At 42.2% G+C, this 18,422-nt stretch overlaps 1 protein-coding gene across 3 annotated transcripts in view; it reads right to left on the reverse strand.

Moving 5' to 3' along the window:
* Positions 1-17,939, reverse strand: part of LOC114050580 (collagen alpha-5(VI) chain-like) — a 120,497-nt gene extending 102,558 nt beyond the window's left edge. For all 3 annotated transcript variants that reach the window (XM_027872379.1, XM_027872378.1, XM_027872380.1), the window contains exon 1: positions 17,881-17,939. The gene's annotated coding sequence lies outside the window, so the exon portion shown is untranslated. The remainder of the gene's footprint in view (positions 1-17,880) is intronic.
* Positions 17,940-18,422: the final 483 nt, after the last annotated feature.

The raw sequence follows: 18,422 nt of genomic DNA on the forward strand, positions 1-18,422 counted from the left end.
CTGAACATGGAACAAGTGATTGGTTTGAGATTGGAAAAGGAATACGACAAGGCCATATACTGACACCTTATTTATTTAACTTACATGCAGAGTACATCGTGCGAAATGCCAGGCTGGCCCGATCGAAAGCCAGAGCTATGGTTGCCAAGAGAAATATCAACAATCTCAGGTGTGCAGACGATACCACTCTGACAGCAGAAAGTGAAGAAGAATTAAGAAGCATCTTGATGAGAGTATAAAAGGTGAGGGTAAAAACTGGCTTGAAGCTTAACATAAAAACAAAACCAAAAATACCCAAAACACCGAATATCATGGCAACTGGTCCAATCACTTCCTAGCAAATAAAGGGAGAAGAAATGAAAGCAGTGTCAAATTTTATATTCTTGGGCTCAAGATCACTGCACAAGGCAACTGCAGCCATAAAATTAAAAGACACTTGCTCCTTGGAAGGAAAGCTATAGCAATTCTAGACAGCCTACTAAAAAGTAAAGACTTCACCTTGCCAACAAAAGTCTATATTGTCAAAGCTGTGATTTTTCCAGTTGCAATGTCTGGCTGTGAGAGTTGGACAATAAGGAAAGCTGAACACTGCAGAATTGATGCTTTCGAATTGCGGTGCTGGAGAAGACTTTTGAGAGTCCCTTGGACAGCAAGGAGGTCAAATTAGTCAATACTTAAAGAAATTAATTCAGGTTATTCACTGGAAGGTCAAATATTTAAGCTGAAGGTTAAATACTGTGGCCACATAATGAGAAGATGGGACTCAATGGAAAAGACCTTGATGTCAGGCAAGAATGAAGGCAAAAGAAAAAAGGAACAGCAAAAGATGAGATGAATAGATAGCATCATGGAAGCAATAAATATAAGCTTTGACAGACATTGAGAGATAATGGATGATAGAAGGGCCTGGCATGCTATGGTTCACGTGGTCATGAGGAGTTGGACATGACTGAATAACTAAACAACAAGAAGTCTTGGGGACACAAAAAGAGGCAAAAGACAGTCCCCGACCTCAAGGAGTTTACAGTCTAATGGGGAAGACAGCATGCAAGCAAATATATACAAAGCAAGCTGTATACAGGATAAATAGGGAATAATTAATAGAGGGATGGCATTAGAATTAAGAGGGGTTGAGAAAGGTTCCCTGAGGAAGGTGGGATTTTAGTTAGAACTTAAAGGAATACAGGGAGGTCAGCAGTCAGAGCAGAGGAGGGAGAGTTCTCCAGGTATGGGGGACAGCTAGAGAAAATATCCAGAGCTAAAAGATGGAGCATCTTATTGACAAACAGCCAGAAGGCAAGTGTCACTAGATCAGAAAGTATGAAGAATATCTACTGTGTGTAAGTACACATAGGGGAGCAATGTGTAAGAAGTCTGGAAAGGTAGGAGGTGGTTAAGTTATGAAGGGCTTTGAATACCAAACAGAGCATTTTGTGTTTGATCCTGGAGGGATAGGGAGCTGCTGGAGTTTACTGAGTAGGGGGGTGATGTGATCAGACCTGTGCTTTAGGAAAATCACTTTGGTGGCTGAATGGAGGATGGACTGGAGTGAGGAGATACTTGAGGCAGACAGGCCCACTAGCAGATATTGCAATAGTCCTGACATGAGAAGATGAGGGTCTGCACCAGGGGGATGGTAGTGCCGCAGGAGGGAAGGGGACATGTTGGAGAGAGGCTGCAGAGGTGAAATTGACAGGCCTTGGTAACAGCTTGAATATGGAGGATGAGAGAGAGAATGAGGTATCCAGGATGTTTCCTAGGTTGTGAGTGTGAGGTTTTGGGGAAATGGTGTTGCCCTCCACAACAATAAAGAAGGTAGGAAGGGGTTAGAGGGAAAGATGATGACTTCTCTTTTGGCCATATTAAGTTTAAAATGTCTGCCAGACGTCACAACTTGAGATGTCTGAAAGGCAGTTGGAGATGTGAGATTAGGGGTCGTCAGACAGACTGGGGCAGGATGGGTAGAATTGAGAATTATCAGCATAGAGATGATAATTAAATCCATGGGGGCTGATGAAATCACCAAGCGAAGTAGTATAGAGGGAGAAGAGAAGAGGGTCCAGGGCAGAACCAGAGGGACATCTACCACGATCTGGATGAGGATCCAGCAAAGGAGACAGAGGGAGCAGTCAAATAGGTAGGAGAAGAACCAGGAAAGAGTGACATCTAGAAAACCCAGAGGGAAGAGAGTATTAAGGAGGAGAGAGGGGTGTCAGCGGTTGCCTAGAAGTCAAGGAGAATGAGGATTGAGAAAAGGTCATCAGATTGGGCGACTAAGAGATCATTAGTAACTTTGGAGAGAGCAGCTGCAGTGGAATGATAAGGCCAGAAGCTGGATTGTAAGGGGTTAAGAAGAGACTAAGAGGAATGTGGAAGCACCAATTGTGGACAGCCTTTTGGAGGAGTTTAGCTATAAAAGGCAGAAAATACATAGGAAGAGAGTTAGCAGGGATGGAAGTATCAACTGAGGGTTTACTTCAGGTTTGGGGAGACATGGGCATGTTTGTAGGCAGTAGGGAAGAAGTCAGTGGAGAGGGACACACTGAAAATAAGTGAAAGAGTGGGGATGACAGGGGAGGGCATTTGCTTGAATGGCATCACTGGACCAAATGGAGGGGGTGGCCTTGGTAAAGAGTAAGGCCATTTCATTACAGGGGTGAAGGAGGAGAGAGTGGCAGAAGGCATCTGCGACAGTACATGAGGAAGAAGAGAGAAGGAGCTCAAGGTGAACAGCCTCGATTTTTTCTGTAAAATATGGGACAAGGTTCTCAGCTGACCGAGTAAAGGAAGGGGAGCCACGAGAGGTTTGAGGCAGAATGAGAAGGTTTAGAAGAGCCACTGTGGAGGATGGGAGGGAGTTGATAAAGGGATGCATAGTAGGACTGTGTAGTAGCAGTGAGGGCCGAGGTTGTGTAACAAATGTGTAGTGGACCCAGTCAGAACAGTGACAGAATTTTCTCCATCTTCATTCAGTGACGTGTGTGTAATCACCACTGTCATCTACACAGAGAATAAGGGACAGTCAGGTCACTATACATTCCAGTTAGATACCCTGAGACCTGTCTTTGTAAAGAGTAGTTATGGGGCCAAAAGAAACCCAGAAGGAACCCAAAAGAACAAACACGGATCAATTAGATTCATCAAATATCTCCTTCATTGCCACCCCTCCCAACATGTAGGGAGCAGCCCCAGCAAAAACATCCCCTACTATAGGCCAAGGGGAAAAGGGCAACAGGGAAGGGGAGAAGCTTGTTAGACTGCACAGTACCTAGCACGTAGCACCTAGTATTAAGCACATAGCTTAATAAATGTTTATGAACTGACAGACGGCTGACTGCAAAACATCTTCAGATGAGATCCACGTCTAGCAGGGTGCCTCATACATATTAGGTATTTTTTGAATGTTAATTGAAAGATGAGCATTTTCCAGGGATTCCTGCACCAAAAAAGACGTTGGCCTGGATTAACAACAATAATATAAGTTAACATTTATACAGCACTTACTGTGTGCCTGGCACTGGGCTAAATGCTTACAATTATTATCTCATTTGTTCCTCACAACAACCCTGAGAGGGAAAGGTGCTTTAATTACTCCCATTTTACCAATGAGGAAACTGAGATAAATAGAGGTTAAATAAACTAGTAAGTGTTGGAAACCAGATTTGAACTTGGATCTTCCTGACTCCAGGACCAGCGCTCTATCCATTTCCACCTGGCTGTCCGCAGATGAATTTCCATGTCTGCTCCAATACTAAATTCTATAAAGGAGTTGCGCCAAAGAAGGGTTCAGTCCAAGGCGCATCAGAGGCCATCTCCAACCCTCTCATCTTACAGATAAGCAAGCTAAGTATTTGAACCCAGATCCTCTGACTCTAGAACTCATTTTCCTGAACCACTCTATTTCTTCATTCCTCTAATTCCCAGCTTTCCCTGGTGCCACATGGCTTCCGGGTTCTCAAACAGAACAGGAAGCAATGGCTATTTGGGACCACCAGGAAAAAGCTATTCTAGGGGATTCTTAACTGCCTCTGTTGCTATAGGAAATTAGAATAGGGATGAGGGCAGAGCTGTTGAAACAATTCTCTTGCAAAACAGAAACTGAGCATAACCCATTCTTAATAGTGATCAGCAATTGAAACAATGATGTCATTAGTTGGCAAGTTTTAAATTCAGTTTAAGGTCACATAAGCTTTAGCAGTGTAAGAAATAATAACAACGTTTATATAGCACCTTCAGGTTTGCACATTGATTAGCTCACTTGAGCCTCATAACAACATGGTAGGTCCTATTATTATCCCCAGCTTACAGATAAGGAAAATGAGGCAGGCAGGGATGAGCTGACTTATCCAAGGTCACAAAGCTAGGAAGTGTCTGAGGCAGGATTTGAACTCAGCTCTTCCTGATTCCAAGTCCAGGACTCTTTCCATTGAACAACATCATCAGGATTTGAGAGATAGGAGCCATCTACCTAACTCATACCTGGACAAGAATCCTCTCTACAACATTTTGCTCCAAGACCTTGGGAATCCATTGCCTCCTGAGGCAGCCGCATCTACTTTTTGGACGCTTCTAATTGTGAGGAAGTTTTTCCTGACATTGAGCCCAAATCAGCTTCTCTGAAGCCTCCACCCATTGCTCCTAGTTTTCTCCTCAGGGGATAAGCAGAATGCTGCTAATATTGTTTTCAATAAGGCAATCTTTCAAATACTGAAGACCAAGAACATTTCCCCTCCCCCCCACCCCAAGTGTTCTCTTCTCCAGCTACATATCTCAAACATTCCTTCCCCAGATCCTCATATATAAACCTGAAAACCTTTACCATTCTGGCTGTCCTCCTCTAGACTCCCTCTAGTATATCAACATCCTTCCTCCTCCTCCTCCTTCTCCCCTCTTCCTCCTTCTAAATAGTAACAGCAGCAAAATCTTAACTGACCATCTACTCCAGGTAAAGTATCTTGCTAAGTGATGAAAGGAGCAGCTAGGGTGCAACACATAGAGTTGCAGGGCCTGGAGTCAGGAAGACCTGTTCAAATCTGGCCTCAGACACTTAGCTGTGTGAGTCTGAGCAAGTCATGGAACCTTGTCTGCCTCAGTTTCCCTATTTGTAAAATGAGCTAGAGAAGAAAATGGCAAACTGTTGTAGTTTGAGGTGCTGGGAACCCCAAAATGCAAGGGTACAGGGGGGTCTGCCTTGAAAGAATTTGACCACTCAAGCCTACTTTCAGTCAGAGTAGTGAGGTTTTATTATAACACCAGTAAGGCCAGTAAGATTCCTAGTAAATCTATGAATTTGATGAGGATGGGACTGATACTTCTATACAAAAATGACTACTAGACGATCTGGATGGGATTAAGGAGCGGCAAGTAGCCTGGGGTGGGCCAGGTGCAGACAATGAAAGGCGTTAAATGGTTGGGGAGCCACAGTGAAAGGGCAGTTAAAAAGATTATTGAGTATCCAGGTAGACTGGGATGGGCCACCTTCCTCAGGCAAAACACCAGTGAGAGAAGTTCAGGGGCTTTTAGGGGTCCAGGTCCCAAAGACATGGTCTTTTCCTTTTAGGGGTCCAGGTCCCATAACCCCATCAAAATATCTTTGCCAAGAAAACCCCAAATGGGGTCACAAAGAGTCAGACAGGCCTGAAATGTCTGAATAGCAAAGGTGATGAAAATATAAAGAAGTACAAAACCTGATTCTTGTCTTGAGGACTTTACAAACTAGTTGTGGGGAGTTGTTGTTGATCAGTCATTTTTCAATTGTGTCCAACTCTCCATGATCCCATTTGGGACTTTCTTGGCAAAGATACTGGAGTGTTTGCCATTTCCTTCTCCAGTTCATTTTACAGATGAATAATTGAGGCAAATGGTTAAGTGATGAAGTGTCTGAAGCCAGATTTGAACTCAGGAAGATGTCTTCCTGACTCCAGCCTGGGCACTCTATCTGCTGTGCCCCCTAGCTGCTCCAAATTTGGGACCAAACACCAAATCTCTTTCTGAAATTGGGTTGTTCAGAAACTCTAATTCCTATTTGGTTAATTTGGATAGTTCATATTTTTGTAGTTAATTTCAGCCTTAGAATTTTCAGTCTTGTTAACATGTAACTAGATATAATAAAGATTTTTTTTTTAAATAAAGGACGTGGAGAAGGAAGATTTAGAACATTGTATGTGAGAACCAGCAAGGGCAGTTTGGCTGAACCATAGTCTGTGTGAAGGGGAGTAATGCCAGAATTAGGCTGGAATTGAAAGTTGGGTCCAGATAGTGCAGGGCTATCCATGCTGAACACAGGAGTTTGTAAACCTCAGATCCCTAATTATAAAATTATAAGCTGTTAATATAACCAAGAAATCAAGACGGAAATTATTTATCTGGAGGAAACAATTTAAAAATAAGTTCAACATTAAGAACTAGATTCATTAAATATGCAAGATCAAGTAGTGATTTCTAAACAAATCTCAGAGCAGTATCTAATCCTTGATCAAGTTTTTGAGGCCATGAGTGAGTTGAAGAGAATATAAAAGCTGAGATAGCGCCACACAAAATTCAATTCATCTGAATCGAGGGAAAGTCTACTTTGAAAGTCTTAGTTATGGGCTCTATTTGCCTTTAAACTCTCACAATAGCAGTGCTGATGGGCCCAGATATTCTAGTACATGAGCACGTGGGGACTACATGTGAGGGGTTGTGGATGAAAAAAGAAACCCAAAACAAGTAAATCATTGTAGCAGTGGTTGGGGCAATATAGTAGACAGTAAGAGAATTGGCCTCAGAGTCAGGAAAGCCTGAGATCAATAACTGACACATATCAACTGTGTTACCCTGGGAAAGTCACTGGTTTTCTTCCTACCTGTCTGATTGTTCCTTCTCAGTCTCCCTTTCTGGATCTCATTCAGGTCATACCTACTAACAACAGGCTTCCCTTCTAGGCTCTATCCTGGGCCTTTTCTCTTCTCATACTATAGCATTTCTTTTTGTGATCTTATTAATTCTCAAGGATTCAATTATTATTGCTATGCAAATCTGTTTATCCAGTCCTAACCTCTCTCTGACTCCCGATCTTGAATCTCCAACTGCCTACTGGGCATCATATAAGAATGTCCTTCAATACATCCAAAACTGAATTCATTATCTCCACCCTCCCCAATCTTTCCCTCATCCAAAGTTCCATGTAACTACTGAGGGCATCTACACCATCCCAGTAACCCGAGCATTGGGTCATCCTTGACTCCTCGCTCTTTTCACCTCTTCCAATTCAATGTCTTGCCAAGCCCTGTTGATTCTATCTTCATATCATCTCTCTTTCCCCCGACCCCCATTCTTTCTTCTTACACTACAACCACCCTGGTGCACCCTGGCTCACCCAGCTGTCAAACTGATCTTCCTTAAACTCAGGTCTGAACTCTCCTATCCCATAAACTCCAGTGGCTCCCTATTACTTCCAGGATCAAATATAATATCTTTTGTTGCTCTTTTAAAGCCATTTGTAACCTGACCCCTTTCTAGCTTTCCAGTCTCTTATGCCTTATTCTCAAGTACTCTGCCATCCAGTGACACTGGCCTCTTTGCGACACCTCCCCTAGGGTACTCCAAGACCAGTCACTCCCACTGGCTGTCCCCCTCGTCTGGAATGATCTCCGTCCTTGTCTCCACCTCCTGGCTCCTCCCTCAAGTCTCAGCTAAAATCACACCTTTTCAAGAAGCCTTTCCCAGGCCCCCTTAATGCTAATGGCTTTCCCCTGAGATAATCTCCAATTTATCATATATCATCACATATTATATAAATACATATGTGTGAGTCTCTGTGTGTCTGTGTCTGTATATACACACATTATATAATATTATCACATATACGTGTATATATGTATATAAAATCTTATTTGTACATAATTGTTCACATGTTTTCTCCCCAGAGAGTAGAGACTATTTTTGACCTCTTTTTGTATCCCCAACAGTTAGTATAGTACTTGCACACAGTAAGTGCTTAATAAATGTTTGCTGATTTGACTTGAATTAACCTCTCAATGCTCAAGAGCAACTCTCTAAAAATTGGGAGGCAGCTAAGGATCTAGTAGATCCAGTGGTGAAATTAAGAGTGAAGAAGACCTAAGTTTGAATCCTGTCTTGTTCACGTACTAGGTATGGGACCTGGGGTAAGCCACTTAACGTCCCTAAGTCTCAGTTTCCTTATCTATAAAATGGGCCTTGAAGGTCCCTTCCAGCCCCCAATCTACAAATCATGATCCCGTGGAATCTCAGGTCAAGTTCAGACAAATAAACAAAAAAACAAGGAGAACAATGAAAACAGGAATTGGGTCACTGAAAAAAGAAATTGAATCATGAGGCATAGACAGTGAAGAGTGAGTTATAATGAGTCACAGAAGAGGTCAGGTGGCCTAGTATTCCAAAAGAAGTAGACACATTCCAGAACAATACTGTGGGACCCTCAGAGATAAATACAGCTGTACCTGTCCAGGGAAGTAGCTTAAAGGGTGTGATGCTGCAGACAATTGGGTACAAATACATCTGGGCATTTGCCAGCAATTTAGGGGATCAAGTGTTGAATCACCAGAGCCTTCTTTGGCCAAATGAACCAGGATTCTTTTCCAAACTAGAGAACTTGGGACATTGGCCACGCTGGTGGCTTCTCTGTCAGTAAAACACAACAAAAGTAAATACGGGTAAATATTTTAGTAACTGCAGCTAACATTGATACTAGCGAAAAATACTTACTAAGCTTTTACAAGGGGCCAGATACTATGTTAGTTGCAGGAGATAGAAAGACACGGAAACCAATAGCAAAGATACTGTGTCCTACAAGGGCAATGAGAAGTTTTCTGCCACTCCTTTGTCTGGAGACTTAGGGATAATCAAATATATTTAGAGTATAAGCAGGCCTTTTTTCCAAATATTTTGTTGTTATTGTTGTTATTCAGTCTTTTCAGTTGTGTCCAATTCTCTGTGACCCCATTTTAGAGTTTTCTTGGCAAAGATGCTAGAGTGGTTTGGCATTTCCTTTTCCAGCTGATTTTGTAGATGAGGAAACTAAGCAAACACAGGTAAGTGACTTGCCCAGGGTCACACAGCTAGTAAGTGAGACTGGATTTGAACTCAGGAACATGAGTCTTCCGTGACTTCAGGCCCTGAGCTCTTCGCACTATGGCGCCACCTAGCTGCTCCTTCAATTATTTTGCCAGTCATCAAATAAAGCCATTAATATATTTAAAGTAAAAGATTAACAGTTGCTGGATAATTATCCTGAGACTGGAGAAGGGAGATCCAATCAATCAACCAGTACTTATTAAGCACCTTCAGTGTGCCAGCCATTGTGCTATGTGCTGGGCATACAAAGACAAAGAATGAAACTGTTCCCAAGAAGCATATGTTCTACTGAAGGAGACCACATATGTGTATAAGGATGAATATAAGTATATATAACATGAATGCATGTACAGGAATATATACATACATGAATACATTCATATATACTTGTTGTTCAGTAGTTTCAGTCACATCTGACTCTCTGTGACCCCATTTTAAGTGTCTTATCCAGGGTCACACAGCTAGGAAGTATCTGAAGCCAAATCTGAACTCAAGAAGGCCCAGCACTCTATCCATTGTGCCACCTAGCTGCCCTTTTCATATGTACATGTATGTAAACACCCATGTATAAATGGACGTATTTACATATAGGTACATATGTGTTTGTATGTGTATAAAATAAATACAAGGCAACGGAGCAGAAGGAGGGAATATCAGCTGGGAACAACAGGAAGGGCTCCTTGTGGTACAAAGGAAAAGCAGCAGACCTCTGTCTGGAAGTCGCTTCTTAATCTTGGACATGTCATGCTTCTGTGAACACCTCCTATTCCCAGACCCAAGTGACATCAGTCCAGAGGGCAACCGGGTTTGTGCTGGGTCCTCTGTTCAACAACCTGCACGTTCCCAGGGTAGAGGGGCAAAAGCAACGATGCCCTACATTTCCTAGGAAGATTACTGAGTTAGGCATCTGAAGAATGGTTTTGAGAGGGGGAGAATAATCTGGAAATGCAAGGACCAATTAGGAGGTTATTGCAATAGTCTGGGAGAGACACGGCATAGGCCTGGATGAGAGTAGTGACAGGGAGGATGAAGAAAGGTTGGATATGAGAAATGGAGATGTAGTATCAATAGGACGTGGCACTTGCCTATGGAAAGGTGGAGAGATAAGTCAAAGAAGACTCCAGCATTTCACCTAGATGGTGGCACCTTTAATAGAAATGTGTAGATTTACAGAGGAAGAGAATAAGTTCAATTTGGGACATGTTTAGTTTAAAGTTCTGGTGGGACATCCAGATGAAGATGTCTAGCAGAAATTTAGAGGCATAGGATTAGAGTTCAGAGAGATGAATTAGTCAGTCAACACATTGTGCTAAGCACTGGGGATAAAAAGAAAGGCAAAAATATGGTCCATGCCCTTGAGGAGTTCACTTTCTAATGGAGGAAGATAACATGCAAATAACTGTGTACACACATGTAGATAGAGTGGAAAAATAGTTTTAGAAGTTTTCTGTGTAGTTTTGATGGTTGATCTTATGGGAGATGTTGAGATCTCCAAAGAAGAGAATGGCAAGAAAGAAGAGAAGAAAACCCAGGCCGTCTCACGGGATACTCAAGCTTATGCTGCAGAGATGGGTGCTCAACCAGCAAAGGCAACTGAGGACGAGTGGTTATAGAGACAGCAAGAAAATCCGGGAGGGAAGTCAAAAGCTACAGAAAAGTCAAAGATAATCAGGACTAAGAAAAGACTGCCAGTTTAATTGATTACCAGATCACTGGTAACTTGAAAGCTGTTTCAGCTGTGGCTTTAGAAGCTGGATTGTCAAGGGCTGAAGAGGGAACCAATGATAATGAAGTGGAGGCAATGAGTGTTAGCAACTTTTTCTAGAATTTCCGTGGTGAAAGGGAAGAAATTGAGGACAATTGCTTGAGGAATTGATATATTTGAGGAAAGTTTTTTTGTTCGTTTGTTTTTGTTTTATGAATAGAGGTGACCTGGGCATACTACTAAGCAACTAATAAGGATCTAGGACACTGGGAGAAGCTGAAGATAGGGTAAGGAAAGGCCTGATGGCTTAAACTTCTGAGAAATTGGTCAGGGATGGGACAAAGGGCCCAAACAGAAAGGCTAACCCCGCTAAGGAGAAAGACCACCTCAGTCTCTGAGACCAAAGCATCAGCAGAGAGGATGGGTGCAGAGGAAGAAAAGTTTTGAAAGGCCAAGATTTCCCCTATAGACAGGAGATCAGATTTCTTAAGGAATTGAAAGAAAACTTCAAATATCTACTTTGAGAAGGGCAATAGTCAACTGGAGATAGATGAGTGTTGACACAAGATGGTGAAAACACCATTGAGGTTAGACAGCATAAATTCATAGAGGACTCAGTTGACGTGGTTGCTGTGTCTTTCTCCAGAATATGGACAACCTCCTATAAAGTTTGGTCTGCCTAAGCCCATGAGAACTCATATGATTTGACTCGTCAGTCTGGGCCAACCCTTAGAATTACAATATGTCGGAGATAAAAGGGATCTCAGAACTCATCTAGTCTGACCTATCTTGTTTTAAAAATGAAAACAAAAATAAAAAACCCTGAGTCCCAGAAAGAGGAAGGGATCATCCAAGCCCGTACAGGGCGTGAGTGGCAGAGCCAGGGCTGAATCCAAGCCTAATGCTTTCTGAATATAGCCCAGGTAGTACCCTTTGTTAATGATACCCCGCCAAGGAGGTACACTGTGTGAAGGAAGCCCGAATAGGGGATTGGAATCTCTCGGCACGAGTCAGGAATGAAAGAGGAGGTATCTTAAAGGAAGACATTGTTTTCTCCCATCCGTGGAAGGCACTGGAAAAAAGTTCTGAAACTTAACTAAGGATTCTGGGATTTGTGGCTCCAGAGGAACAGCCTTAGGAAAGAGAATCTGGTGATTCAGCTGTGACTCTGGTGGCGGAGGAATAATGAACCCAGATGGCTTCAAAAGATTTGGGAACTGTTAAGAGTTCTACCAATAGATAAGTCCAGACAGGTAGAACATGGGCCTTTGGAATGGGGGATTAAGGCTACGATGTCAAAGTGGTTTCCATGATGCCTGCCTAAGAGATGAAGGATAGATGGCCTTCTCTGACAGACTGCAGGAAATTATAGAGGGCTTCAACTTTCCTTTCTTGCTGTTTCTACCTCTACTTGCAAATGGCAGATCTTTACTGCTAAATTCCTCTGTTCTGTAAAACTTCTTATTAAATTTTTTGTTTAAGTCTTTAAGATTTATTTAATTTGTTCTTTGAAAACACTTTCCTTTGATATACTTTGTAATGTCAATCTCTATATGAATTCCATGCTGGGAGAAGGTAAATGGAGGATGTCAGTGAATAGCTGGGTTGAGACAAATAAAAATAGACTTCTGTCTATTAGTTTAGAGTTCTGTCCTTTGGTTTAGACTTCTGTCCTGACAGTCAGGGTTTCATTCTGACCTGAGGGCTCCATGAGTTTTAAGTTGGAAAGGATCTTATGGTGATAACTTTTATTTATAACTTTTTATTAACTTCCCAAATAGCAGAATTAAATCAGACCCAACCTTTCCCCCTCCCTTTTCCCTGGGCTAAAATAAGATATTGTTGTAGTAGGCAGATGGCTTAAAACCTAAATGCCTCAAGCTAATCTCCCAACTCAGAGCTAGGATTATGGAGAGATGTAAACCAAAAAGTCCTTGATCCATGATTGGCACAATGGAGGATAAAGATGTGGTTGGAAAAAATGGGCCCTTCCCATGTTATCCATTGGGAGGAGGGAGTAAAAAGATAGGGTGCCGAGGTCGATCTTACCTTACAGTGACACCTGTTTGTTCCATTTGCCAAATCACTGTACCTATTCACTACCTATCAAATATCCCTAACCCCACTTTCGTTAAACCTATCCAAACCAATCCCTGGTAAAAGAAACTTTGAATCTGTCTGAGAATTCCTGAAAGAACTGGAGCAGAAGCTCAGCGTCAAGGAAAACTGGATGCTTTATAAAGTCAATTACTGAACCTTTATATTTCCAGAATTCAATGCTTAATGTAAATACTACAGGCTTAAAATGCCATTATTTATCAAAGGTGCTTTGAACTTGGTGAAGAAAAAAATGATATAAAATAATCACAAAAAGTTGACATGTGGGAATCATTATGTTTTCCTATAAGATTCATTAAATATTCAGTATTTACTCACTAAATATTCAACAACAAGCTTGCTGTGTAGCTACAATGAAGACAAGGAAATGTTTCCAAACATAATATTTATCTTCACAGGCTCACAACATTCCAAGATATTTCATCATGTTTCATTAGTCTCTGAGGTTCTTTTCAAACTGAAAGTAATTTTTTAATAAATTTTTAAAGAATCTTTTTAGATATTTTAAGTAAAAAAAAAGTAATTCCTTGCCCACTATGATGAACGATTTGCTATTTTATATTTTAAAGTTCTAAGAATATCAACTTACAGACTATTCACTATGTAAATGACTTTGTAGAAATTTTTGCTTTCTTGTTAATGTTTGGAAATAACATCAAAACTTCATGAGAAAGTTCCCCATTTCACAGAGTCAGAGAATCTCCCAGAGTTGGAGGGGACCACATTTAATCCAAACCTGAACTAAAAGAGAAATGCCTTCTACGCCTCCCTGACAAAGAATTGTGTGGGTTCTGCTTGAAGACCTCTAGTACCAGGAAATTTACAACCTACCAAGGTCATAAGATTGTCAGATCACTTGTCATCATCATCACCATCACTATCACCATCACTAATATTTATAGAAAGCTTACTATGCACCAGGCACTTTACAATTATTATCTAATTTGATCCTTACAACAACCCTGGGAGGTAGATGCTATTGTTATCCCCATTTTATAGATAAGGAAACTGAGGCAAACAAAGGTTAAGGGACTTGCTCAAAGTCCCACAGCTAGTGTCAGACGCTGGATTTGAACTCAGATCTTCCTAATTATCAACTCAATCCTCTATCTACTGTGCCACCTAGCTCCCCTACAGAACATAGATTTAGAGCTGGAGTGGATCTTAAAAGCGATCTAGTCTGATTCCCTCCTTTTTACAGATGAAGAAACTGAGGCCCAGAGAGGTTCAGTAATTTGTCCAAAACCCCACAGGTGTTAAGTGGCAGAGCCAAGATTCCAACTCAAACTTTGCTCTCTTCCCATTGTACCTGGTAACCTATTGCATGGTTGGACAGCTCTTATGGCTAGGAAGGTGTTGTTTTTCATACATGTGATTCACTGTAGCTTCATCTGGTTTTCTTATCTTTGGAATGGAAGTTCAAAAGATAAGAGCAAGAACAGCAAGAGATTTACCTGAAAACCCAGAGCAGAATTGGGGTGGTGAAATCTGTATTATCTAGCCTGGTGCTCTTAGAAACTAATGAACTCACCTGATCTATTGGCATTTGTTTGGGTTTTTTAGTGGGATCCCAGGAGAAGACCTGGCTTTATACTGGGAGGGAATTCCCTGTCCCAATGCGGATCAGCAACTATTCCAAAACTAATCTTTTTTTATTTGTTTTTAGGCAATCGGGGTTAAGTGACTTGCCCAGGGTCACACAGCTAGTAAGTGTCAAGTGTTTGATCTGAAGCCAGATTTGAACTCAGGTCCTCCTGACTTCAGGGTTGGTACTCTAAACACTGCACCACCTAGCTGCCCCCAAAACTAATCATTTTAGAAAGTTGCCTGGGGCACTAAAAGGTTAAATGAGATCCAGGGTCTTGGACAGTCTGTGAAAAGTGTTAGGATGTTGTATTCAATAACAAAGTTCATATTCTGTTGAATATATGCAACACCTCCTAATGAGAGAATGACTTCCAAATTAATGCTCCAATGAAACCTACTGGAAAAATCTTCTAGGCTATTAGATTGGTCTTGCTGATTGGCTCCAAAAGGGGTGACCTTTGAGTGGGACTTGCACCCAGGTTTTCCTGACTCCAAGTCTGGCTCTCTCTATACTGGGTAATGCTTCCACTTATTTGGGCTAATTTCCACCAGTATTTCACAGCAAGGCAGAGCTTTATCAGTGGGCAGCTAGGTGGCACAGTAAAGTGTCAGGCCTGGAGTCAGGAAGATTCATCTTTGTGAATTCAAATTTGGCCTCAGACATTTACTAGCTGTGTTACTTAACCCTGTTTGCCTCAGTTTCCTCATCTGTAAAATGAGCTGGAGAAGGAATGGCAAACTGCTCCATTAACTTTGCCAAGAAAACTCCAAATGGGATCATGAAGAGCTGCACATGACTGAAAATGACAATAAAAAGACACTTATAGGAACAGAGCCCATAGGACCAACAGGAAGAAGGACTGAATCTGTGATTTCATTGGAACAGGAAACTCCTTCCTCTGCCAATGTAGGTCATCACCTTCCCTGTAATTTATCAACTTAGAGAATTTCCTAAAACACTGAGAGATTGCAAGGAGCTAAAGGTCACATAGCTAGACTCTGTCAGAGCCAAGATCAGAACCCAGGAGTTCTAGGCTCCAAAACTAGGGCTCTCTCCACTCCACCAGAGATGTCAAGCATCCTCCCAAATACACTGGAACCAGACTGACACACAACTGGGAATGATTTAACAAAACAAATCAAAACACAATAGAACATAGATAATGTTAACATTTTCTAATTTTTCTAAGACAGTATACAGACTGCAGGGATCCTTAAGTATGGTCCCATTTCTATTTGAGTTTGAATCCACTGTACTCTACCACTCTGTCTCTAGAATAATAATAAATAATCTTGTTATTGCACAATTATTATTACATAATAAATAATCTTATATTTATATAGCATAGTTATTTATTTACAACCTCCCCAAAGGCTTACTTTGATGCTCGACTGGGGCCATCATGGGTTCTCAAAGGTGATGCCAGCATACTGTACTGCAACTCTGGCAAGTTCTATTACAATGACTCTGAATACGTGTCCAGTGATCTCTATCATCTGGTAACCCATACAGCTAAATTTGAGAAGCTCATTCCTTGAATCCAGTCCACCATGCAATAATATTTTGAGATATGGCAACTCATGAAGACCATCTACTTAAGGAGAGAGGAGTTGCCATCTGCATTGCTGGGGGGAATAGCTACACTTAGAAAACCATAGATAAAATATTATCTCATTTGATCCTTAAAACAACCCTGCAGAATAGAAGTTATTATTATCTCCATTTTACAGATGAGGAAACTGAGGCAAACAGAGGTTAAGTGAGTTGCCCAGGGTCATTCAGCTAGTTAGTGTCTGAGGCCACATTTGAACTCAGCTCTTTCAGACTTCGGATTTGGCATTCTGTCACCATACCACCTAATTAGCCCAAAGCCAGGCTTGATCAGGTGCAGATGAATAGAACCAGTAGAAGTGATTTGGTGGATTTAGTAAATCTATGAGCCTAAGTAATTTTTTCAATCTTTATGCTGAAGGACACTAGACATTCATTCAAATTCTATGTGGGTACTTACCATAGCATTAGATACAAAGGTGCTTTGGTAAAGGTATCATTTACCTTTAAAGATGGTATCAAAGTTGGCTCTTGTATACAGGATGCTTTACCAATATGTAGCTGCCTGTTACTTTGGGTAACAAAGAAAGGGAAGAACTCCATTTTCATTATGAATCTACACTAAATAGGCTTTACCTGTCTCAGTATGGCAAAAAGAACCAAAGTGAGTGCCTACTGAGATGCCAGATCATGGGACCACAAATGTAGAGCAGAAAGAGACTTCAGAAATCCGGGATTCCACCCCTTTCCTTTACAAATGAAGAAACTGAGTCCCAGAAGGCAAATCGATAAGGCTAGGGTCTTATCACCGATAAGCAGAATCCCAATGTCACAATCTGAGCCAGAATACAGGTCATTTGATTCCCAACCCAGGGCTCTTTTCACCGTTCTTAATTTACCAGATTTTTTTTGGTTTTCTTTTGGTTTGGTTTTGCCTCATGAGGAACATCCAGTTTCTGACAATTCTAGTCATGTTTTTTGGATACCAAAGTAAACAAAAACTGGGGAAAACATTAAAACCATCATTCTGTATAAGACAAATTGCATATCCCAGTGTGGAGACGCTGCAGCTCTCACCTTTTTCCCTGAAAAACTCACATAAATGCATACATACCAAAAAAGAAAATCCTAGATTGTCTCACTTGTACTCCAAAGGCAAATTCCCGGGAACCCCAAGATCTTCAGAGTTCTTCCCTATTGTTTGTAGGTTGCTCTGAGCTCACAATATATCAGGTACAGTTTACTCATTGCACCATATCATAATTCTCTGGCTTCACAACCCTATCTATAGCTATATATCTCTTGACTTTATTGTACATCTCTACCCCAAGATAATTGCATCTACAAAGATCAATCAAACAAGCATCTCTCTACTATTTACCAGGCACCGGGGATGCAAAGCTTACCTATTCATTCAACTCCCTCATTTTACAGAGGAGGAGGCTGAGTTACAGAGAGAAGTGACTCCCTTAAGGTCCCCCACGTGGTAAATAGCTGAGACTGGTTTTGAACTGAAGTGCTAAATCCAGTGTCCTGAACTCGTGGACCACCAAGGTGTCTCAGGGTGTTTTCACAGAAAAGAGCGGGGACTCTGGGGCTGGAGGATCGAGGTCCAATTACCATTCCGGCTATATTCTACCCACGTGACCCTGGCTAAGTCTTCCTTGAGCCTCAGTTTCTTCTGACAAATGAGATCCTCTGACTATAATTCAAAATGCTAAGTAAGCTTAATGACACATTTCTTGTCCGAACCTTACGAGGCCCTCACCGAGCTTCCTTTCCGGCCTTCGCAGCCCCACACCCGGCTCCCTGCCTCACTCACCAAGCGAGGGGTTCGCCGGGAACCACGCAGAGGCCAACACTGCGCAGGGCGCAAGTCTCCCGCGGGCGCCTCGGAGCTTGCCTCCAAACCCCAAGGCTTTATCCACGCGCCTCCTCCCCGCCCCACCCTCCTGAGTTCCTGCTGCCAGGTTCCCCGGGGGCGTGAGGGGCAGCCCCGAGAAAGGGCGGGGAGGGGAGCGGGGGTGGGATGGGGTTGGGGTGAAAACAGAGTTTCCGCGGCTGGAAGTGGGGAGCGCTTGACTAGAAAGGCACGGCGAGGAAAAGCCTGGATGATTGTTTCAGTATTTTTCTAAACGCCAGCTAACATTGACACTATTGACCTGAGCCAGGCCTAGCTCCACCCGTGACTCGCTGCAGTTTTGGCTCGGGAGGTGCTGAGTGTCGCCTTGCCTCCAGCTGCTGGACCTTTTGTTCCAGCAGCTCTTCTCTCGGAAGCTTGTCGGGACTCAGCCATGAAAATGAAGCGCTGGAGTTCTTGGGCACTCAGAGGCAGTGCTGGACAGCGGCCAGCGGCAGCCCACC

This window comes from Vombatus ursinus, unplaced genomic scaffold, assembly GCF_900497805.2.
Source record: "Vombatus ursinus unplaced genomic scaffold, bare-nosed wombat genome assembly UNPS02014799.1, whole genome shotgun sequence".
In the NCBI taxonomy this organism is placed as follows: domain Eukaryota; kingdom Metazoa; phylum Chordata; class Mammalia; order Diprotodontia; family Vombatidae; genus Vombatus; species Vombatus ursinus.